At 43.9% G+C, this 23,859-nt stretch overlaps 1 long non-coding RNA gene across 1 annotated transcript; it reads left to right on the forward strand.

Annotated features, from left to right (window-relative positions):
* Window positions 1-421: 421 nt before the first annotated feature.
* LOC144586496 (uncharacterized) lies at window positions 422-5,907 on the forward strand. The gene is made up of 2 exons (XR_013541352.1): window positions 422-2,403; window positions 3,615-5,907. It is a non-coding gene; the product is annotated as an uncharacterized LOC144586496 (long non-coding RNA).
* Window positions 5,908-23,859: the final 17,952 nt, after the last annotated feature.

Below are 23,859 nucleotides of genomic sequence, written 5' to 3' on the forward strand. Positions count from 1 at the left end.
TCACCCTCTCCTTTGGCATCAGACGGGTCTATGGTTACTGTATTACTTTTGATTTCTCCTTTCCTCAGTTTAGTTCACAGACCATCTTTTTAACTCTAAGCAAATGCATGGGATATGTAGGATTGGCTATTGGGTGTTGTTCTACCCTAGGAATGAAGAGTAGCTCTTTGCTCCACCCTGTAGTTGCCCTGCATTTGCACAAATAGGCCTAGTTTGATCCATTTTGCACACTGGTCTGGAAACAGTGCAGATGCTTAGTCAAGAGAGTCTTGAGCTTTGTCCCGCTTCTCCCCTGAAGTTTTATATATATACAGTAATGATACTCAAAACAAATTCCCGGGATTAGGTCTGTTTTAATTGTAAGCATAGGTTTCTCTTGTACAGGTTCCAGCTGATGGATCTAGGTAGTTCTAACTTATATATATATATAAGTTAGAACTACCTAGATCCATCAGCTGGAACTTGTACAAGAGAAACCTATGCTTACAATTAAAACAGACCTAATCCCGGGAATTTGTTTTGAATATCATTACTGTATGCAGTTCATAGTCTTTATACTCTCTCCCCCCCCCCCCGCTTACTACAGACTTTCTTCATTTCAGAAGCCTAAAATAGGTAGGTATTCAATTTTCCTTTCTTTTAGTGTTAAAGAGTTGAGAGGCAGGAATCCTTGTCTGCATATGACAGATCACCCCAAAATACGTATCTACCTCTTGTTCACCCTCTACAGACCCAAATGGAGTACTAATCTAGGTGTGCGTGGTGGTGTATGATGATGAACATATATGTATAATAGTTGTACTGACTTGCTTGCTGTCATCTTCCTCTTACCATGTTGCTTGGTACACCCCACTATTTTATTTTTAGGGGTCCAGTGAACTTCACCTCCAAGTAGTTTTGGATCAGAGTGCTGTAATCTGACAGCTTCAGTCCCAGACACTACATCTTTCTGATATATCCAGTCTCTTCCAGTTAGCAGAGGTAACATTATGTCACTATACATGCTGATGGAGTCATAACACATACTAATGATGTCACATTATTGTTTCAATAAAAACACCACATGTCAGCAAGACAGAGGCCCTTCCCATTGTTGGTAAAAACATTGTGATTCAAAATGAGTTTGCAGAAACATTGTCAATTTTTACCTTCGGGTTGCCGGCCTCCAGATAAACACCAGCTCTCTGTACGATGACAAAAAACCAGAGAGCTTTTTATTGTAATCTGTTTGGCATCTTACCCCTACGGCATGCAAAGAGTATAACAAAAGGTTTTTGCCAGTACAGAGATGGCCAGGTTGATGATCTGTTTCTATCAGACTGAACAATGATCTTCTGGGATACATGTCTTGCTCTCTGAACTTTCTGTGGTCTTCCTTATGTGGTCTTACTGCCTAGAGAAGACCCAGCCCCCGCTCCTTTGTTGCTCCTTTGTTTCTGTTGTCTAATAGAACCTCGTCAGGAGAGGAGGAATCTCGCCAGCTGGCTGCCTTGCTAGATCCTGGAATCCTCTCTGGAGGCATAATTAGTCAAACATGAATCTTCTCATCAAGGTCTGTGAAACATTTTCCACACTCTTATGTTTTTAAAAACAAAAAAACAAGCACTTGATGCTGCTTGGGGGGGGGTGTAGAAAAACACTGGGAGGCAGCGGGGAGAGGAGTTTAACCCCATCATTTTCTGCCAGTTCTTTACCCCCCCCCATACTTGCCCTTCAGTTGATTTTTTTTTCCTGCAAGGAAAAACATGTTTTCTGCCTTCCTCCACTCCCATGAGCTGGAATGGTGGAGGTTTGCTGCTTCACCCATTTTGGATGCTCTGCCTCAGGGTTACCGGTACATTCCTGCTTGGGTTTTTTAGGAGTTTTAAAAGTCTTTATAAAGAATGATTGTGTCTCAAATGGTGTGGCTGGCTGACTACATAAGCCTGTAGAAACCTGCATTAAAAATCGTAATTCCACAAATGAATAGTGATTTCAGGAGGCAATCAGACAAGCATAGTGTAGCATGCGATTTGGTTCGCTTTTGGTGCAGTTTGGTTTGTCCTATTTTCTGGCAACCACGTGTGTTTTAGGTACGCAATCCATCCTGCCCGTTTTGCAAGCTGTTCTGCTCCTTCATTTCCTGTTCTGCTACCATGTATTTGGTGCAATTGGGAGTGCTTCTTATTATCTCATTCTGCAGTCTGTGTGGCTGCTTCATCTGCTCGAGTTGTGCGCGGCGTTCCCCTCGGTGACAAACCTGTGACGTACGCAATGGGTTGCGAGAGTAGAAAGGCCAGTAGAGAGACCCTCTCTTCTATTTTCAGCTTCTCATAAATATTTAGAATGTTTTCCCAAGTGACACACTGCTATTTCAGATATAAGATAGCTTTCATGCTAGATTGATGTATTGCTGCATGCCACGTATTAAATTAAAAAACAAATCAAAAAAGGGAAGTCACTGCAGCTTACGGAATGACAGCCACGAGAACGGGGGAGACAGGGGAGGGAGCATAAACAATCAAAAGGGGGTTAAATTGGTGTGATTTGAAGTGCTATGTGGATCCTTCTCATGGAAGAAGAAACACATCCCATGTAAATGGAAGGATTGCTCAAATGGGAGATGAAACAGATTGCATTGAATATAAGAGCCTTTTAAATGTGACCCACATCACTCCAAATTCCCCCATGTAGTCACACCCTCAGTTCTGCAAGCACCCCTTCTCCAATAGCTAAAATGGGTAGATGTAAATTTCTAAACACGAACTCCCACCACCGATGAGGCAGGCTCACGGAAGGGTACATGGCTACTTAAGGGGGCCTAACCTCCTTTGAAGCATATGTAATTATTTGGTAAGCTAGTCTGGAATGTCCTGCCACTAGACCTGTGGCCAGTTTTATCTTTCCCTGGCTGTTTCTTTGAATGAAGAACCTTTAGAAAAAGGATTCTGGAATGAGGAGGGACTTCAGAAGAACCCCTGTGGGGAGTGAGCATGTTTAATGGGTACAGAAATCTGAATTTTGGGGCAAAATAGAAAATTGGGGTGTCCGCTGGAATGGTGTATCTCTGCAGCAAGACATTCTACACTGCAACGTTCCACTCCTGAAGGAGGGGCCTCCCACAGCGCAGGTCTCATCTGTGCCAAGAATAACAGCCACGAGGAAAAGATTTCATACCACATTTTTTATTTCAAGTGGCGCAAGAATAGAGACTGCTGTCCTTGAACTTCCAGAGGGCATCTGCAAGCATGTACATCTGCCCCTTTTGGCATGCTTCTCTGGGAATTAATTTCCACGCAACTCCATAAATAAGGCATAAGAAACTCCATAAGTACAAGTCAGTGCTTAGAAGTAACTCATTCTATGAAATGAGGTATTTGTAATTAGTTCTGGTTTCCAAGGTAGGATTGTAACTTAAGAAGAGATCATTTTCCTCCTTATGCAGTGTAACTGTAAGATTTTCATTCCTTTTATAGTTAACGGGTGTGTGGACTCACTAACTAGTAGAAAAGAAATAGCACACAGTTCAAGTTTTGTCTCTTCTATCAATTCTGAATGTAACAAAAATTAACTACTTAATGGGAGTCCTTTTAATTAGATCAATGACAACTTACTTTTTCAAAATAGTCCCCCAGGCTCTGTTACTTCGAATTGCAGTCTTAGACTTAAATGTGATCCCCATTGCATACATGTAAAGTCTATGATGGTTGCAGTCAGAGGCATATTTACTTGGGAATGTGTGTCCTTGAATTTTCTTCTGATTAAATATTTCATAGGGCTGAGCTGCACGGCTTTACATTTATTTGCTAGTAAGCTCAGCTAAACCAAATGGAACTTACTTCTCAGGAAACATGCAGAACATGGAATTGCTTCGGCTGCAACACTAGACAAAAAACACCCGGAAGCAATCTATTTTAAGCTGAAAATATTTGCTTAGGGTGCAATCACACATGCCAAAAGACTCCCAGTTATACTGATTCTCCCATTCTTTACAACATTTTATAATTTTCCATTCACATGATGCACGGATAACATAGATTCATTTGGCAAGCTAATCAGATTTTTTTTCCACCTTGCTGACATGGCCCTTAAAAAAAGATCCAAACTCTGTATCTGTTATTCCTTATCATTTCAGGGCTTTGCTGTTGATTTATTTACTTTGTGAAGGGTTTGGGGCACCACAACCATTGCATGGCCGCTGTGCTTGTACCCTTTAATTTAAAAAAAATGCTCAGCAATAAATCACTTTGTATCCATGAACATTTCTTTCAGCAGCAGAAGCAGAAACTCGAACTACATTGTTCATAAGGAGACAGCCTTCCCCACCCCCCTTGCGAGTGTAAGAAAGGGAAAGAGGGCTTGAGCAGAGAAAGAGCTGCTTCCTGCTTGGAATTGTTTGAGGGGAGAAAGATATGGGTGTTGCATTAACGTTTCTCCCTCCTCCTCAAAAATATTTTGCTCCTCACAATATTTTGCATGTCTTTTAAAACCTACTTCTTCCTCCCTGCACTGTTCAAAGAGGAAAAGGAAAATGAAAGCCAAGAATTGATAGGAAGAGATTTGCAGGAAAATAAGGAAAAAGTGATGAATGGAGAAGGAAGACAAAAGGGGAGGAAGACAAAAGGAAAAGGAGGGAAGGGAAAAGGGGAGGAGGATAGAAGGGAGGGAGGGAGGGCTGGCCACAAGTGATATAATCCACCAAATTGTGCATTGACTAACAGTTGGAAGTGACAGGAAAATAACGATATATCACTTAATTTTTTTAAAAAAAGAAAATGTTAGGACAGCGGGAATTCAGAAACAGGATAGAAAGTTAATTGATTTATATGACATGGTATGTGTAGCATCTGCTTCATTGACTATGCAAAAGCATTTGACTGTGTGGACCACAGCAAACTATGGCAAGTCCTTAAAGAAATGGGAGTGCCTGACCCCCTTGTCTATCTCCTGAGAAACCTATATGTGGGACAGGAAGCAACAGTTATTTATTTATTTATTTATTTATTTATTTATTTATTTATTTATTTATTTATTTATTTATTTATTTATTTTATTTTATTTTATTTTATTTTATTTTATTTTATTTTATTTTATTTTATTTTATTTTATTTCTATCCCGCCTATCTGGTCATACTAGACCACTCTAGGCGGCTTACAATAAAAAAGCAACAATATAATTTTAAAAACGTTACAGCTTAACAGAGATAGAAATCAAAGAAAGGTATATAGAGAAAAATCGTCAGGAGTTTTCTGTTGGGAAGGCCTGCTTATACATCAGCATTTTTAGTTGTTTCTTAAAATTGCCCAGCGAGGGAGCTGCGCGAATCTCAGGAGGTAAGTTGTTCCAGAGGCGAGGAGCCACCGCCGAGAAGGCCCAATTTCTGGTCTTTTCCTTCTGGGTCTCTCTCGGCGTTAGGCTCCTCAGCCTCACCTCCTGACTCGCACGAGTGACACGGGTAGATCTTGGTGGGAGAAGGCGTTCCACCAAGTATCGAGGTCCTAAACCGTTTAGGGCTTTGTAAGTAAGCATCAACACTTTGAAGTCGATGCGGAATCAGATGGGCAGCCAATGCAATGCGGCCAGAGTGGGTGAAATATGTTGGTATCTTCTCACTCCACTGAGTAATCTGGCCGCCGCATTCTGCACCACCTGTAATTTCCGCAGCAGCCTCAAAGGTAGCCCCACGTAGAGCGCATTGCAGTGGTCTAATCTTGAGATTACAAGCGCATGCACCAAAGTGGTGACAGCCCCAACATCAAGGTAGGGTCGCAGCTGGGCTATCCCCCTAGGATGGAAGAAAGCGGTGCGGACCACGGACACCACCTGGGATTCCATAGTGAGCACCGGGTCCAGATGGATCCCCAAGCTGCGAACCCCATCCCTGGTGGGCAGAGTCACCCCCCCAAAAGTGAGGGAGTTTCCCATGTCCCCAGTTGTGGGAGCGCCCACCCTCAGTACCTCCGTCTTGTCCAGGTTCAGCCTCAGCCCGTTCTCCTGCATCCATTCCAATACGGTCCCCAGGCAACGCTGAAGGGACAGAACGGCATCTCCTGCAGTTGGAAAAAAGGAGATGTAGAGCTGCGTGTCATCCGCATATTGATGGCACAGCGCCCCACACCCCCTGATGACCCCGGCTTCATATAGATGTTAAACAGCATTGGGGAGATGATCGACCCCTGTGGGACCCCACAATTGAGACTCCACGGGGCCGAGACATTCTCCCCAAGCTGTGCTCTCTGGGGACGGTCCTCCAAGAAGGAACGGAGCCAGGCGAGAGCCCGGCCACCTATTCCCAACTCGGTGAGCCTCCCCAGAAGGATACCGTGGTCAATGGTATCAAAGGCCGCTGAGATATCGAGGAGGACCAGCAGAGACACTTTGCCCCTGTCGGCCTCCCTCAATAGGTCATCACACAGGGCAACCAATGCCGTTTCTGTTCCATGGCGCGGCCTGAAGCCTGACTGGAATGGATCCAGGGCATCTGTTTCATCCAGGAACGCCTGAAGCGGATCGGCCACCACCCTCTCGACTACCTTGCTCAAGAAAGAAACATTGGTGATGGGCCTATAATTGCCAATTTCGTCCGCCGCCAAACTAGGTTTCTTTCTGATGGGCCTAATGAGTGTTTCCTTGAGGGCAGAAGGAAATCTGCCCTCAAGGAAAGACCCATTAATTATTACAGTAGCCCATTCCATTGTTAAGGGCCTGGCTGCCTTGATTAGCCAGGCCGGGCAAGGGTCCAAGGAGGAGGTGGTGGCACAACAGCGATCAAGCGCCCTGGCCACAGTGTCGGGCGAGACGGGCTGAAAGGAATCAAAAGTCACCGGACAAGGCGGAGCGCTGGACATCTCAGCTCGACTCACTGTATTCAAAAAAGGAGAGAGGTCCCGGCGGATGGCCTCCACTTTAGATTTTTAAAATGCTGCAAATTGGTCCGGTGTAAAACTAGGGGGAGGCCTATCACCCGGGCCAATTCCGGATAGGTCACATACTATACGGAATAATTCCGCCTGCTGGTTGGATGCCTCACTTATCCGGTTAGCGAGGTAAGTTCGACTGGCAGCCTTTACCTTGGCCTGGTAAAGGTTAGTAGCAACCTTAACAGCTATACGATTGAAAACCGTTGGGTCCTTTCTCCATTTGTGCTCTAGCTGTCTCCTGACCCGCTTCGACGCCCGGAGATCCTGGTTAAACCAGGGCGCCGGGCGGTCTCTGCGGTGGAGAGGGCGTTTAGGCGCGATCGTGTCTACGGCACTAGCTGCGGCGGTGAACCAGCCGTCGACCACAGCCTCGACAGGAGCGCCAGCGAGGTCAGCCGTGACCCCTCTCATGTTAGAACTGGATATGGAACAACTGATTGGTTCAAAATTGGGAAAGAAGTATGACAAGGCTGTATATTGTCCCCCAGCTTATTTAACTTATATGCAGAATATATCATGCGGAAGACTGGACTGGAGGAATCCCAAGCTGGAATTAAGATTGTCGGGAGAAATATCAACAACCTCGAATATGCAGATGATACCACTCTGATGGCAGAAAGTGAGGAGGAACTAAAGAACCTTGTAATGAGGGTGAAAGACGAGAGTGCAAAAAACGGTCTGAAACTCAACATCCAAAAAACTAAGATCATGGCCACTGGCCCCATCACATCCTGGGAAATAGAAGGGGAAGATATGGAGGCAGTGACAGATTTTACTTTCTTGGGCTCCATGATCACTGCAGATGGAGACAGCAGCCACGAAATTAAAAGACGCCTACTTCTTGTGAGGAAAGCGATGACAAACCTTGACAGCATCTTAAAAAGCAGAGACATCACCTTGCCAACAAAAGTCGGACACGACTAAATGACTAAACAATGACGATGTGTAGCTTACAGAACTGGTACAAATAGCAAGAAATGTACCAATTGAACAGACAGCCTGTCCTTTCCTGTCACTTGTGCCTGTTTGACACTCTAATGCTGCATGAACACAACACAGATATAAATCCTGTTGTGCTGAACCACTTACAGTGGGTGGGTGGCAGGCTGGGGTGAGAGGCAGGGGGTGCCCAGGTTCTACATACACAAAAATAAAATGTTCCCCTTCCCAAGTATCTCTTCACCCTGAGACTTGCTTCCCTCACTGGACAGCCAGTAAAACCTAGCAGTTCCTTGTCACTACGGTCATCATCACTCTGAGACATCTGAAGGCTTGGCCTCTTGCTTGGCAGGATGGACAGTTCCTGATTGGTTCATGAATTTGACTCTTGGATGGTCTGCGTTTTTTCAGATGCATAAATAAAAAAGAGCAGGTTAAAAAAGAAAGTTCTTATTTAGAAGAATGTTTGGGAAAAGGGTCTGTTTCTGGCCTATATTCTGTTAACAATACAAATTTATAGTACAATTCATAAAAAGCAAAAGGATAGGTTTCATTTCTCACTTTTTTGTTCCAATATGTATCATTGCCCACACTCATAAAATATATCTTTACTTTGGAAATAATTTATTTGCCTCCTCTGGTAACAAGTCAAGTTAGTTAACAAGGCAATGTTCTAGCTATATTTAAATTAGTCATTTATGGAAGGAGGCTTTGTTTATTTCTAATTTGTTTCTATAGCCCCTTTGGAAGTAGTCTTGAAAAGAGTTCAATATCTGAATGCCTCTTTGAGAGAGGGAGTGGTCCCTACCACTGTGAAAGAGGCGGTAATTCGACCACTCCTTCAAAAGCCTAACCTGGACTCAAGGCTGGTGGTTAACTACCGACCAGTGGCGAAACTCCCTTATTTGGGTAAAGTTTTGGAGCAGGTTGTGGCTGGGCAACTCCAGACGCTGCTGGATGAAATGAATTTTCTGGATCCATTTCAAACGGGTTTCAGGCCAGGTTTTGGTATGGAGACTGCCTTGGTCACCCTGTACGATGACCTTTGCCGGGAGAGAGACATGGAGAGTGTGACCCTGTTGATACTCCTGGACCTCTCGGCGGCTTTCGACACCATCGACCATGGTGTCCTGGATAGGCTGGCTGGTTTGGGAGTAGGGGGCACTGTTTTACGCTGGTTCCGCTCCTTCCTGGCTTGACCATGTCCAGAGGGTGGTGCTGGGGGACAGCTGCTCTGCCCCATGGCATTTATGTCATGGGGTTCCTCAGGGCTCGATACTGTCCCCCATGCTTTTAACATCTACATGAAACCGCTGGGAGAGGTCATCAGAAGGTTTGGGCTGAGGAGTCAGCAGTATGCTGATGACACTCAGCTCTACCTCTCGTTTTCCATCAATCCAGGTGAGGTGGTTTCTGTGCTGAACTCATGTCTGGACCAGATAATGGACTGGGTGAGGGTTAATAAATTGAAACTCAATCCAGACAAGACGGAAGTGCTGTTAGTGGGTGCTTCACCGGACAGGTTGGAGGGACATTTCCCTGCCCTGAATGAGGTAACACTCCCCCTAAGGGACAGGGTCCGCAGCCTGGGGATGCTCCTGGATCCCAGTCTAACTCTGGAAGCCCAGGTGGATTCGGTGGCCAGGGGTGCCTTCCTTCAGCTGCGGAAATTGTACCAGCTATGACCCTACCTGGACGAGCGGAGTCTCATGACAGTTACACATGCACTGGTAACATCTTGTATAGATTATTGCCATGGCCTCTATGTGGGGCTGCCTTTGAAGACGGTCCGGCGACTGCAACTGGTCCAGAATTGAGCTGCGCAGCTGGTGAGTGGTGGGCTGCTAGAGAACACATCAAACCGATTCTGTTTAAGTTACATTGGTTACCAGTTGCTGCCTGGGCCCAATTTAAAGTGCTTGTTTTGACACATAAAGCCCTAAACGGCTTGGGTCCTGGATACCTGAAGGACCGCCTCCTTCCATATGAGCCTACCTGGCAGTTAGGATCTAGCCAGGGGGCCCTTTTGAAAGAGCCATCCCTCAAGGAGGTAAGAGGGAGGGCTTGTAGACAAAGGGCCTTTTCGGCAGCTGCCCCCAGACTATGGAATGCCCTCCCGACTGAAATTCGTTTGGCACCGACGTTGATGACATTTCGGCGCCAGGTCAAAACCTTCCTGTTCCAGAAGGCTTTTAATTGAAATAACATCAACTGTGGGTCCTGATGGCAATTTTTAGATTGTATTTTAATTGTGTTTTAATTGTTTTATCTTTTATTGTATTTTAATTGTTTTTTAATTGTGAGCCACCCAGAGACCTTTGGGTAGAGTGGGTGGCATATAAGTTGAATAAGTAAGTAAGTAAGTAAGTAAGTAAGTAAGTAAGTAAGTAAGTAATCCTTTTGGATTCAATGGCATATTGCTACCTAAGACATCATTAATAAACTCAATCACAGTTTGAAGAAAAAACTATATTTTCAAATAAGACCAGATTTACGAGGTGGAAGGTGCTGTTTAAAGACCATATTACATTCTTACTCAGACTTATTTAATTTAACTTTGAATTTACATTTTCTCTAATCTATCACCATTCTGTTAAACTGATATAAGTCCTCTCCTCATGTAATTTAAGGGAGTGGGAAAAGAATCTTTTGTGATAAATAACTGGTCTATTTCAAGTAGAATGCTTCTATTCCTCCACTATCTTATGTTCCTTTTGCCTCTTTAAGGGAACATCTGCATATCCCATTTACTCCACAGTTTGTAGTGGACCTGGCACAGACAATATCAAATTAAAAGCTGTAGACTACATAACATGGAGTGTGGAGAAATTCAGTGATTAATTGTCTTTTTTAGTGGGGAATATTATATTTTTAATTCAGCTGGCAGGTATGGTTTAAACTTTGCTCTGTGCTGGCATTACTTTTCTCTGCTTTCGGCCTTGTTGTCTCCAAAAAGGGGTGGGGAGTTTTAAAACAGCACTGAAAGGAATCAGCAGTAACTCACTTTGGAAAAAAATAATTTAAATTAGGTGAAATTGCCAATTAGCACCTTGTCAGATCAAAGCTGCTGGTGGTGGGAGTAAAAATTAAAACTTGTTGTAGTCTTCTGAATGACAGAAATTTCACTCAGAGAAACCAGAAGGGATCTATTTTGAAAAACTGCAGATCAAAGTATATTTTTCCTACTGTGCAGTCACACCTACGGTAGCAGAAATATTGGAATTCTGCCTCAGAAATATTGTTTCTTAATCAAAAAAGAATAGAAATGAATGGCTTGGTGAACTTCCCATTGATTACCAATATACCATAAGATGAATCTTCAGCCAAGAGTAAAATTCAACGCCAAATTTCTTAGGGCCTGCACTCCAATGGTTGGTGGTGTCAAAGGTGAGGGGGGAGGAGGAGGAGGAGGAGGAGAAAAGTAAAGAAAAGGTGGGAACAAAAATACCAAAGCACTTTAACATACATCTTCCTGCCATGAACCAACTTTTTAGGAGAGGCTGGTCAACCTTTCTGAGTGGGAAAATCCCCATATAGAAGCTGGACAACCCACTGAATGACAGGAAGACAGCATGGCCATCTGGAGTATCCAGCAGGTCTAGACAGGCATCACAGGAAGGGCACATTTGGTTCTTAAGGTACCAACATTTGATCTAGCAGAAACTAAAACTCTACCTGCTGGATTTTTATAGGTGCCTAGAGAAGTCAGGGGCAAGCAAGTGTGGCCTTCATTAAATATTCCATCTCATCCAGCCTTTCCTATGTTAAAGCTGATTGGTTGTATCATATTCCAACACTAATTGTCACTCAGACAGCAAGCTGGGAGTTGTAGTCCATCGGGTTTTTTTTTTAAATAAAAAACTTTTCTTTTAATTCCTGAATTTTGACTTGCTATTTGATGAGCAACTACAGAAACTGGCTGAAAAGCCAGAAACTCTAGTCGGGGCCCCTTGGCAGAGGGTGGAATGGCACCATATATCTCATCTGTGCTTAATGACAATCCTCCTTAGAAGGGGGGGGGGAATCATATTTTCCACCTCACTCTCTTGAATCTTGCTCTCCTGTTATCTTCTGCTTTCAGAAGGACCTCCCCAGGTGGGATCTTTATGGGAAAGGTGGAGGGAATTTCTTCTGTTTTGGTAATAGAATAGAATAATTAAGGACTGGTCTTAGAAACTGGTCTGAGACATTTGTGTGTTCTAGCCCCACTTCCCTGTCTTTTTTCTTGAAATGTTTTGTGTCAGGATTGGATACTCTTTCCCTCCATGTGAAGGGAGTACCTAGTACTAGTTGAAGATCCCAGCAGGAGGGAGGAGAGGCAGACTGACACAACTGAAAGACTTGAAAAGACCTTGCTTAAAGCAGCCAATCAACATTCAGAATGATGTGTGGGCAAATGACTGGGAACCCAGCAGAGGGCTATCTTCCTAGTGCCGGTTTAAAAATGGAACTAGGCCTACACTTCTTGGTGTACTTGATGATGATGATGGCAAGACTTCGAAACTTTATGCCTGATCTTATTAAATTGTTGTAATCGTATATGTTTCGTTTTATTCTGTTCTGACCCTTGGAATCGGAGCAATGTGCTTGGGCTCTGTCCATCTGAAGGAATGGGCTATGTCAGTGGTCCCCAACCTTAGGTCCTCAGATGTTCTTGGACTACAACTCCCAGAAATCCTGGCCAGCACATCTGGTAGTGAAGGCTTCTGGGAGTTTTAGTCCAAGAACATCTGGGGGCCCAAGGCTGAGAACCACTGGGTTATGTCCATGAAAGCTCAAGACATGTAAAATAGACCCATGTAGGCTGATCACAGCATCCTTGATGTGTCCAAGCAAATGTTGATTTCCAATATGCTGTCCTGACTCCATACTGTTCCTGTTGCTGCTGGGCCTGCCGGTGCTGGAGCTCTCTGCGGAAGCAGAAGCCACTGGCCCTTTGCTGGCCATCCTTGCCTCCTGGCCAGGCTCAGGCAAGACACAGTTTCGCAACTGAACCTGAGGGTCATGCTGGACCTCTGTGCTGGAACCTCCCATGGCCCATGGCTGATGAGCTCCATCGCTGCTGCCAGAATCTCAAGCCAAGTAAAAGATGTCAGTTCTAAAGGTATCATAAGACGTGTGGTTGTTGTTGTTGTTTTCCTGCAAGGGACTAAGAGGGCCTGCCCAAATCGAAGCAATTACCAGCAAGCAGTGGCTGCCACCAAGTGTGCGTGTGAAGAACTGCTGCAAATCTTAAAATTTAACCGGAGCGTACAGAGCCGTCTCTTCAGTCTCTCTGCCCTTCGTGAGGGGCTACCAATGAAATGGAAAAGAGTGGGCATGGAGTCAACATGGCATCCTACCATGCACCTTTTATTTAGGTGTTTATCTGGGAGCATGTGGGGGACACGGGTGACCGGAAGGAGCCACATATCCTAGTGTTTAGTTAGGTTCTGTCTGGCTGAACAGCTGAGTAGTTTAGATCTCTGCTGCAGAGTTAGATGTTGGGAGTTTGGTTCCCCACTGTGTCTACTGTAAGTAGAGCCAGCCTATGCAGGCACCTCCAAAAAAAGAGAATGGTAAACCACTTCTGAGCTTTTTCCATAGAATTGAAACAGCTTGCTAACTATTTCCTGGTCTATCAATTAATTTGCATGTGTAGGAAGCTGCTTCCGCTGAGTCAGCCCCTTCATCCCTTTAGCCCACTCTTGTCAGCTCTGACTGGAATTGGCTCTGCAGGATCTCAGGCGTGATTCATTCTTGGCCCTATTAGGAGCTCCTTCAGGGCCTCCCTTTCGGCCCTGTTTTTAGCTTAAATCAGACAAGATCATGTGTATTCATGTGCTCATGACTTTCCATCATCTCAGCTGCTGATCAGTCTTAGGCTGCTTGGAACAGAATTGGAGAAGGTCCATCTACAGTAGTGCCTCAACTTACAAAATTAATCCATATTAGAACGGTGGCCGCATCTTGAAATTTTCGTAACTTGAATCACCATTTCCCATAGGAATGCATTGAAAACCATTTAATCTGTTCCAGCTGTTTTTTATTCTTATGTAGAGGCACCGTTCTTAAGTCGAAGCGTTAGTTCCCATAGGAACTAATGCAAAGCCGGTTAATCCATGCTCTAACACTAGGGGGAGAATTTTTCTTCTTTTGACCTAAGATGAAATTAGGTCAAAAAAAAGGGGGCAGGAAAGGAGGGGGGGAGGGAACACCTTCTAAACAGAACACCTTTAAAAACAAGCACCTTTTAAAGAAAACCAAGCACCTTTTAGCTTAAAAAAGGGCAGGAAAGGAGGGAGGGAGAGAGAGAGAGAAGGAGGGAGGGAACACCTTCTGATCAGTACACCTTTAAAAACAAGCACTTTTTAAACAAAATCAAGCATCTTTTAGGCTAAAAAAAGGGCAGGAGAACACCTTTTAAACAGAACACCTTTTAAAAAGCCACAGAATCCAGCAAGCATTATTCCAGCACAGAACTCCTCATCACAAAAAGAGAGCATAGAAGGGGAGAGAGAGAAGACAATTTTATTTATTTATTTATTTATTTATTTATTTATTTATTTATTTATTTATTTATTTATTTATTTATTTATTTGTTTGTTTGTTTGTTTGTTTGTTTGTTTGTTTGTTTAATATCCTGCCTATCTGGTCGGTTAAGACCACTCTAGGCGGCTAACAACATAAAATAAGACAATAAATATATATAAAAACAATTTTTACATGATGGAAACATTAAAAAAGAAGGGAGCTAATGGTAGGAAAGAGAGAGAAGAGGACATCAGGAATTGTCTGGAGGGAAGGCCCGCCAAAACATCCATGTTTTTAATTGATTTTTAAAGATACCCAGCGAGGGAGCCGCACGAATTTCGGGAGGTATGTTGTTCCAAAGGCGAGGAGCCACTGCTGAGAGGCCCGATTTCTTGTCTTTTCCATCCGGGCGTGTGTGGGGATGAAGAATCCTGAGTCTACAATAGAATCCATTTAAAAACTCCATTTTAAAGCCTGCCTGGCTACATCAACAAGCACCACAGCTCCTCACGGAAAATGTTCTGGTTTTAAAACAAAAAGACCTTGGAGTCACATTTTAAACACACATATTTTTAAACAAAAGACAGGTCACAGTGCACAAACCCTAAAAGCCACAGAGCAAGCATTATTCCAGCACAGAACTCCTCATCACAAAAAGAGAGTCTAAACTGCATTTTACAGTCTGCCTGTATTAACAGCCAGCACAGCCCCTCACAGAATATTTTCTGATTTTAAGGAAAAAAAGGCTGTGCAGTCTAAACTGCATTTTACAGCCTTGTAAACCAACAAAAATGCAAAAATTTTACATTTTAAAATTACAGTCTAATTTTCACATTTAATTTTAATTTAATATTACAGTCTACTTTTCACATTTTAAATCCACACTGCAAGATGCATCAGAGCACAGAAACATAACCCCCCCAACCTAGCCCTACCTGCCCCAAGCTGCAAAAAACCCTGTACAGTACAGTAAATACAGTGTATGTACTCACCCAGTACAGGCAGTCTCTCTGTTTTAAAAAAAAAGTCAAAAGCCAAAAATAATTTTTAAAAAAGCCAAAAAAATACAGTCCGTACAGTACAGTACCAGGCAATACCAGGCAGTACCAGGCAGTCTGAAGACTCTCTCCCAATTCACTCTCTAACCGCTGGGACGAGCGAGGTAGCAGATAAGGAGCCTCTTCGCTGACCAACAGTTAACTGAAAGTTCAAATTTCGCGCTTTCTCCGCCTCCCCCGCATTTTTTTCATAACTCGAAGCTCTGGCCACAAGTCAAAGCAATATTTTACGGCTGGAGCTTTTTGTATCTTGAAATTTTCGCAACTAAGGATGTTCGTAAGTTAAGACACCACTGTATCTACAAGATGGTGTGAGTTTCTTGGTGTATAACAGACCACTTGGTGGTGGTAATAATCCATTTTCCTCTTAGTACAATGCACACACTTAATGAACAGTACAAATCTCTCTAAAATATTGACTCTAAGAATTTTACCCATACCAATATCCCTGCCCTCAGTAGAGAAATGAAATTACAGTGGTGCCTTGCATTACGACGTTAATTCGTTCCAGCGAAATCGCAGTAGAACGAAAATGTCATAATGCGAAATTTAAAAGCCCATAGAAACGCATTAAAACCCGATTAATGCGTTCCTAGGGGCTTGAAACTCACCGTCCAGCGAAGATCCTCCATAGCGCAGCCATTTTTGCTGCCTGTGCAGTGAGGAATCTGTCCCAGAAAAGAGCGGGGAGCCATGTTTTTTACCCGGTGGCCATTTTGAAACCGACGATCAGCTGGCCAAAAATCAACGCTTTGCAAGAAATGGTTCCCGAAGCAGGGAACCAATCATCGCAAAGCGAAATTCCCCCATAGGAAACATCGTTTTGCGATCACTTTTGCGATTGCAAAACCTTCAACATAAAGCGATTTCGTCGTAAAACGTAGCACTTGTAATGCGAGGCACCACTGTAAAGGAAATTAAAATCTAGTTTACAAAATCACAGAACTGCAAACAATTGCTATGATTATCATTGTAGGTTCATGCTTGTCATGTGGTTGGAAAGCTATTTGGACATTGTACAATACAGTATTTGGTTTTGGCCAAGCGTTAATAATACAATAAATCCATACATTTCCTTTTATTGGGCATTATTTAATCCAGATAATTAGTCCATGTTTTCTAACATGGCGAACTCTCTAATTCACCATGTTAGAAAAACCAAGAAATATTTTATTTTCCTGCTTTGCAAACCGTCACACAAGTTAGGGTTACCAAGCTGCCTTTTAAAATCAGCCTGTTATTTATATTTAATTGGTCAGGAGTCTAGCTGGCACAAAAGATTTTAATGAATCCTACCTGAAGCTTGACAACAGGTTATTTTGGAAGTCACTGCTCCTTCGGGTTGCCATAAATTGGAAGCAACTTGACAGCACACAATAACAAACCTTAAGTCCGGACTTAACCCAATCTGCTTTAATAAATTTCATGGTTGTACTCCTGGATTTGTCTTTGAGTCTTGATGTTCGGGTCTCAGTGGCAGCCAGGAACGCTTTAGTCATGCTTAAGGCTGCTGCTCCAGTTCTGCCCATTCCTGGAGATGTCTGACACGGGCCTTAGTTACCTGCTGACTGGATTCTTCTAACACACTTTGTGAGGGACTGCCTTTGCGGATTGTTTGAACGTTCTTAAATTTAGTCCAAAATGCGGTAGGTAGGTTGGCCAGGTACAGGGGAGATATAATTCCATTTTTACAACAGCTTCACTGGCTGCTAGTATGTTTCTAGGCATGATTCAAAGAGCTGGTTGTGACTCATAAAGCCATATCGGATGGGTCCAGCTTATTCTGAAAGATCATATCTTCCCATGCATGCTGGCCTGGGATTTAATTTCTTCTGCGGAGGCCCTTCTCATTATCCCACTACCTTCAGAGTCCTGCTTGGTGGGGACTTGAGGGAGGGCTTTCTTGGCGCCCCAGGGCCAGGCTCTGGAACTCCTTGCCCAGAGACGCCTGGTTTGCTCCCTCCCCACTGCTTGTGCGGTGGCAGGCAAAGCCCTTTTTATTCAGGCCGGCCTTCGGCAATTCAGTGCCTCCGAAAATAACATTTTACCCCAACATGCTGGTTCTCTTTCGAAGGTGACTCTAGTGTTAGTATTTTTAATTACATCTTTTAAATTGTTTTAATTTTAATGTTGTAATGAATTTAATTCTACTTTTAACATTAGTTATTCTGTTGCATTGAAAATTTTCTATTTAAAAACAGCTGCTTTGGAAACCACCTTGAGTTCCATTTCTGATAGAAAAATGGCATATAAATGCAAGGTAACACTATACAGATGTTTGGCTACCAGCAGAGCTATTATATACCAAAAGCAGGTCTCCCAGCACCTCACAGTAAGGGAGCCCAAATGCACCTCCTTGTTTAAAATTTCTTAGTCGAAAAAGCTCTTTGCCCCTCATAAGGGGCACAAAGGCAATTTTACCATCATTTGGTGACCCACTCCCCAAATGTTTTAGGCTGAATGTTATAGCCAAAGTCGTTTATAACTGCTCTTGAGCAGCTGAAACAAGATGAAATTGCTTCTGAAAGGGCCTTTTCTGTTAATTAAAAAAACAAAACAAACCCAGAACAAAACAAACATGCTTTTGGAGATGGGTGACTTCAGAGATCAGGGAGGTATATTTGGTCTCTAGAAAAGGGATGTGGTGGCGCTGTGGGCTAAACTGCAGAAGCCTGTGCTGCAGGGTCAGAAGACCAAGCAGTTGTAAGATCGAATCCACGCGACGGAGTGAGCGCCCGTCGCTTGTCCCAGCTCCCGCCAACCTAGCAGTTCGAAAGCATACAAATGCGAGTAGATAAAATAGGTACCATCTCGGTGGGAAGGTAAACAGCGTTCCGTGTCTAAAACACACTGGCCATGTGACCACGGAAAGATCATCTTCGGACAAGCGCTGGCTCTATGGCTTGAAGAGCGGGATGAGCGCCGCCCCCTAGGGTCGGACACGACTGGATAAAAATTGTCAAGGGGAACCTTTACCTTTACCTTTTTAGACCTTTGAAAATTGTATACCTCACCCTAAACATATATGATAAAGATCTGTATGGAAAACATGCAAATGTATGGTGTAGTGGGTGCAGTGTTGGGCTAGAACTGAGCAACCTGGTTCAAATCCCCACTTGGCCTATGAACTCAAGGCGTGACAAGTCACTTTTTCTCAGGCTGACCTACATCACAGGGTGGTTGTCCGAATGAAGTGGGGAGCTAGAGAGCTCTGTACTTCACCTTGATCTCATTGAACAAAAGGCAGAAAATAAATGTCACAAACAAATAAAAATATACTACTAAATAGTTTGAAATGGTTGGCTCTTATGCCCTGAAAAGATATTCTCCCCATCACTCCACACTTAGCCACAAAATATTCTCACAAAGCTGCATGAACGTTAAATGGCCGCAAGTGGGCAGGAGAGTGTCAGGATTGAGTTTGGAGAGAGGCGTGAGAAATTCTCTTTGCTGTCAGTAACAGTCTGGCGAGAAGGTGTTAAGAGTAATAGAAAGGGGTCACTGGGGTTAAATGGAGATGGGTGGCAGAGAGTGTGAATAAATCTCTCTGATAACATTTGCATGGCAGTTGCTCTTTGGGATATCGGAAGGGCTCCGTAAAATCAAGGAAAGCAGCTGGAAGAAGAAGTTGTCGTAATGGAAAAATTCATGGCAAATTCTGATCTCTTTCTGTCTTTTGATAAAAGGGAAATAAGCAGCAGCATGATCCCCAGCAGAAAAACCAGCCTGTGTGTAGGGAAAGCAAGAGGCATTTGGGGTGGATTTGCTACTAATAAATGCTGGCAGCATGATACCAATTACGGTCCCAAAAGATGGATGGCTCGTGTAAGGGGTCAGTTCACTCTCTAATTTTTTATCTTGGGTATAAAACGCACTTGACGTTAATGGCTAGATATGCAAGCAGCCCCATCGACTGAATAGCATGCTTATATTGAGATAGCGGGAATTTATTTAGCATTACTCAGAAGTAAGAACGCCATCTTTTCCTGGTAGCTACTCCAGTTTTGATTACGGTCACACCCCAGCCATCGAAACGTCCCTGTGCAGCTCAGAGTTGGCTGTGGTGTGAAGGCATTCGCTCTCTGTCAGGAAACAGTCCCTTGGCAGCCTTAGAATACTGATTGGGCTCCTGGGTAGATTTAGATTCATAGAAATATAGAATCACGGAGTTGGGAAAGGGCCTATAAGGCCATCAAGTCCAACCACTCTGCTCAATTCAGGAATCCAAATCCAAGCGGATCTGACAGATGATGGTCCAATTTTTCTCTTGAATGCCTCCAAGTGTTCCATTTGTGGCATTTGGCCGACACACACGGGTCCCTCTGACTCCGTTCTAATATATACCAGATCTGTGGGGTGTTTTCCTGAGAGTGTGTGGCAAACCAGTGCTACTGAACCAGAAATGGTTTTGGCCTGGGAAGGGGGAAAAAAAATAAAAGCTTCCCTGCCCTTGGCAACACCATCAGAGAAGCTGTATGGAGGCTCCCTTGGGCAAAGTCTGTCCTTCTTTCCAACCATTTTCACCGGAGCAAAGCTTTTTACCACTTTATCTGGGGAAGTGGCTAGGGCGAGGGACCTGCCATGCTTTTAAAAAATAATAATGGTACTGTATTATAGTTACTACCTTCTAGTTCTCTAACAAGAGGGTTGATCTCAGCAGTGATGCATACTGTACTTAGATCCTCTGCTTTAGGGCTGGAAAACATGTCTTTGTCCTGTTGAATGTTAAATTTCTTCGGGGAAATCTGAAGGGGAAGCAGGGTATCTCACACCAGCAGCTAGAGGCAGAACCAAAAGTTGACAGTATCCCATCCTCTCCTTTTCCTATAATTTCCATTTTTTTCCCTGCCATTCTTCTCTTTTTCTCTGCCACCGTTTTGCTCCTCCTCTTCTGCCACCACTTATTTTACTCTCCCCGCCTCCTCTCTTGCTACCTGAAGCTGCCCGTCCCTGTTCTAGGTTAATCCTAGCTTGCTAGAGAGTTGCTAATTTTTAATACAGGCACTAGCTATTAAACAGCTGTATCCAATCCACTAATTGGCTGGATAGCTCAGTGAGTTCGTTTTCCGGCTGTGAAGCCAAGGTTTGGTAGTTTTAATTCCCCAGTGAGCCTCCTGTAAAGTAGAGCCAGCTTGTGTGGCCTTGGGCAATCTGCCGAGTCTCAGGGTTACTCCTGAAGAAGGGATGGGTAAACCACTTCTAAGTACTTTCTACCTGGAAAAGCCCAGAAGGACCCATCCTAAGTCAGATTTGACTTGATGGCACATGAGGATGATTGTTTATTATCCAACCTGGTGTCTTCTAATTGTGTTGGTGCACAGTTCCAGTAGGCCGGTGGGATAGCTCATTGAGTTGGGTACCTTGGCTGGAGAGCAGGAAGTTAGGATTTCCCCACTTTGTCTCCCGAGAGAACAGCAAATTTATGTGGCTTTAGGTGAGTTGCTCAGTCCCAGATGAAGGGAATGGCGAATCAGACTTGAACACTCCGCATGTAGGAAATAACTGGAATGGGTTGCCGTAAGTTGGAACCAACTTGACTACATGCAATACGGTTTCAATCAACCCCATCGAGCCCAGACATAGACTGAAGGGAGTTGTAGTCGAAGACTGTTGAACATTGGGAAAGGCTTCAGATGCCCTTTAAAAAGCTCACTTAAAAATCTGTATTTAACACAGTTCTTCAAGTGCAGAGCCCTATAGCAAGAGCCAGAAAATACTGAAGACTACGGGAAATATTTAATTGAACTTCTCTGCCTTTTCTCTGGCTTCTTTCTTAGTTATACTGCGCTGCTTTTCAGACTCACTTCTGAATTCTGGTGGCTCTGATTCAGGTGTATTTGTGCATTAACAAGACATTGGTGTGCAAGATGAGTTATGCAAGAATGTAGGTGGCAAAGCGCCTTTGACGACACATCAAGACATGCACTCCGTTCAAAGCAGTGGGGGTGGGAGGGAGAAGGAATGTGCATTTGAATACCTATCTAGATCCAAATCCATTCTCTGCTTGTAGTTCCCAGTAGGTTACTCACACCTGTAGGCCTGCCTAGGCCTGCAGATCTGTAGAACAAGCTGTGCATCTTTACACTTGTTCCATTGTGTGTCTTTTTTTTTTTTTTTTTTTTTTTTGGCAGGGGGAAAGCATCTCGAGCAATTTGGTCCTCACATTCCTTCTGTGCTTGATTTATTTGAAGTTTGCGTTTCCTTGGCAGGAATATGGGCTCTTGTAAAGAAAGTCCTCTTGCTCCATAAAGTCTCCTTGGCCAAGCCAGCGTTCTTTCAGACCAGTTTATCCAATGTATTAAGTCATCTTCCATGGATCTGTGTCGCTCCAGCAGGCACAAGGGAAGCCCATTAAAAACCAGGCAGTCCCAGACTTCCTTGTCTGACTCTCTTGGTGCAATCCATACCCACCTTAAGTTGCCACTCAGCCCTATAGCCCAATAGGTAGAACTCTCATACTTAATATATTGCAAAACCATCTGCCAGCTGAGCTAAAATCTCCTTGGGTGTTCTTTGCTTTATCTCTCCTTCTCTCTGCTGCTGCGTGTCAGCTCTGTAGGTGAAAGATATGCCATGTAGCTGCTATCAGTTAACACACCGCCTTCAAATCAGGGAAGTGGCAACGCTACAAAATATATTAGTCCCAAATGGAATAGCAACCTATGAAGAATGCCCTTCGTAGCACACATTCTCACAGCTACAGAAAAGGAGATTGTGTATGGAAAACAAGGCACATTTTTTTTCCATTCCTGGGTTTCCCCAAGCATTTCTTCAGACAGATAAGGTGTTAAGGGATCTATCTTTCTCTTCCTCTCCCTGTTCACATAACAATATGGAATTATAATTGAAGTACAACTAATTTCTCAACCTCTTTCCCCCCACAATTGCAACGAAACAAGTGGCAATTAAGTATGAAAAATACGATCTTCCATCATGAATATTAATTAATAGCTTAAAGTCATATCTGTAGAGTTCTTAGTTTAGAACTCCCAGCTGTTAATTTGGGAAATCACACCATCCATATAAAGCAATGACATGCAACTGGCACAGAAGGCAAGCCGGGATATTTGCCTGGGGAAGCACAGCAGCATCCAAAGAAATGGGCTAAGCCATGAAGGTGTGCAACCCCTGGAAGAGAGAGCAGAATTCCCCCCATGATTTGGGACTCCCATGCAATGAGAACATTTAATAATGTCCATACATTGCTTTGACTAGCAGTTCTCTGTACGGGGCTGGAAGATCTCTTTGTGATGTTGTGGCACTCCTGGCACTATCAGTGGTAGAGGAGTCAACTAATTAGGGCTGGCCGTACCATTGAGTAGAATGAGGCAGCTTCTCTCCAGTGTCAGCTGGCAGGAAGCAGCAGTGGCATCCCCATCACTGGGTGGTCCTTCTGATTCCTACCTGGCCATTCCTCTCTTTTGGGAAGACAGAGCTTTGGGTAGGTCCACAAAGCCTGTCTTGTCCAACCAGGCAAATTCTTTCTCAGTCCCAGTATTGGGAGTAAACTTCAATTGCCAGGCCAGTTGACTTCTAGATACGGAATGGAGAGTGGCCATCTTGGGTCATCTCTGCCCCAAATAGTGGACATGCATGTGTGAGCTGCTCTCGGGAAGGAAAGCAAAGGACAGCAATCTAATAGTGGAGGTGAAAAAAGTGAACTCTCAGGAAAGGGTGCTTTCCTGTGGGGACAGAATGGTGTACCGAATCCCATTGTATCTCTGTCCAAGAGTGGATGTTCTCGTCCAGGAGAGGGCAACCCAGAGATGTCTGTGGACCTTGGAAGGCCATGTTCCCTCTTGTAGCCCCCCCCCCAAGATCTAACTTTAAAAGCCCTTTGCACCCTCTGGTTGCCAGCTTTTAAAATTTGGGGGCATGTGGGGTACCCAAAGGGTACTGGGGGACTCATAAAATACAGTAAAATTTCACTCCTCTGAGGGCATAATGTAATTTTTAAAGCCAAAATTAATCTCTCTCTCTCTCTCAACTGTGGGGGTGCTTGTAGTGATGAAGGGACTCTGGTGGTACTGTAGGCTTCATCTGGCCCTTGGAGGACAATCTTCAATCCCTGAACTGTATGTTGTCCCCCCCCCCACCTCACTTCCTTTAGGCACTGGGCATAGCCCCTTTGTTCTGCTTTCCAGCAGAGAAGATGGCTATAGGCTGCCTTTGAGCTCACCATCTTGAGTAAGGGCACAGGGAATCTTTGGAAGCGAAATATTCCTTGGGCAGAATAGCTGCCTTGAGCATCCTTTTTTGAAGACAACCAGGTGATAAATAGAAAGAAAGAAAGACACACACTTTCTCTTCTCTATGCACCAATTCTTAGCACTGCAAGTGAAACAGATTTATGAGGTAAGAACACTGTGTTGAGCAGATACGTTTTCTCTAATAAGGTTGTATCAAAGTTATATTTAGGGCGAGCCAAACAATGGGTGTTCAGAATGAG

The sequence above is a fragment of the Pogona vitticeps genome, chromosome 2 (genome assembly GCF_051106095.1).
Source record: "Pogona vitticeps strain Pit_001003342236 chromosome 2, PviZW2.1, whole genome shotgun sequence".
Classification (NCBI taxonomy): domain Eukaryota; kingdom Metazoa; phylum Chordata; class Lepidosauria; order Squamata; family Agamidae; genus Pogona; species Pogona vitticeps.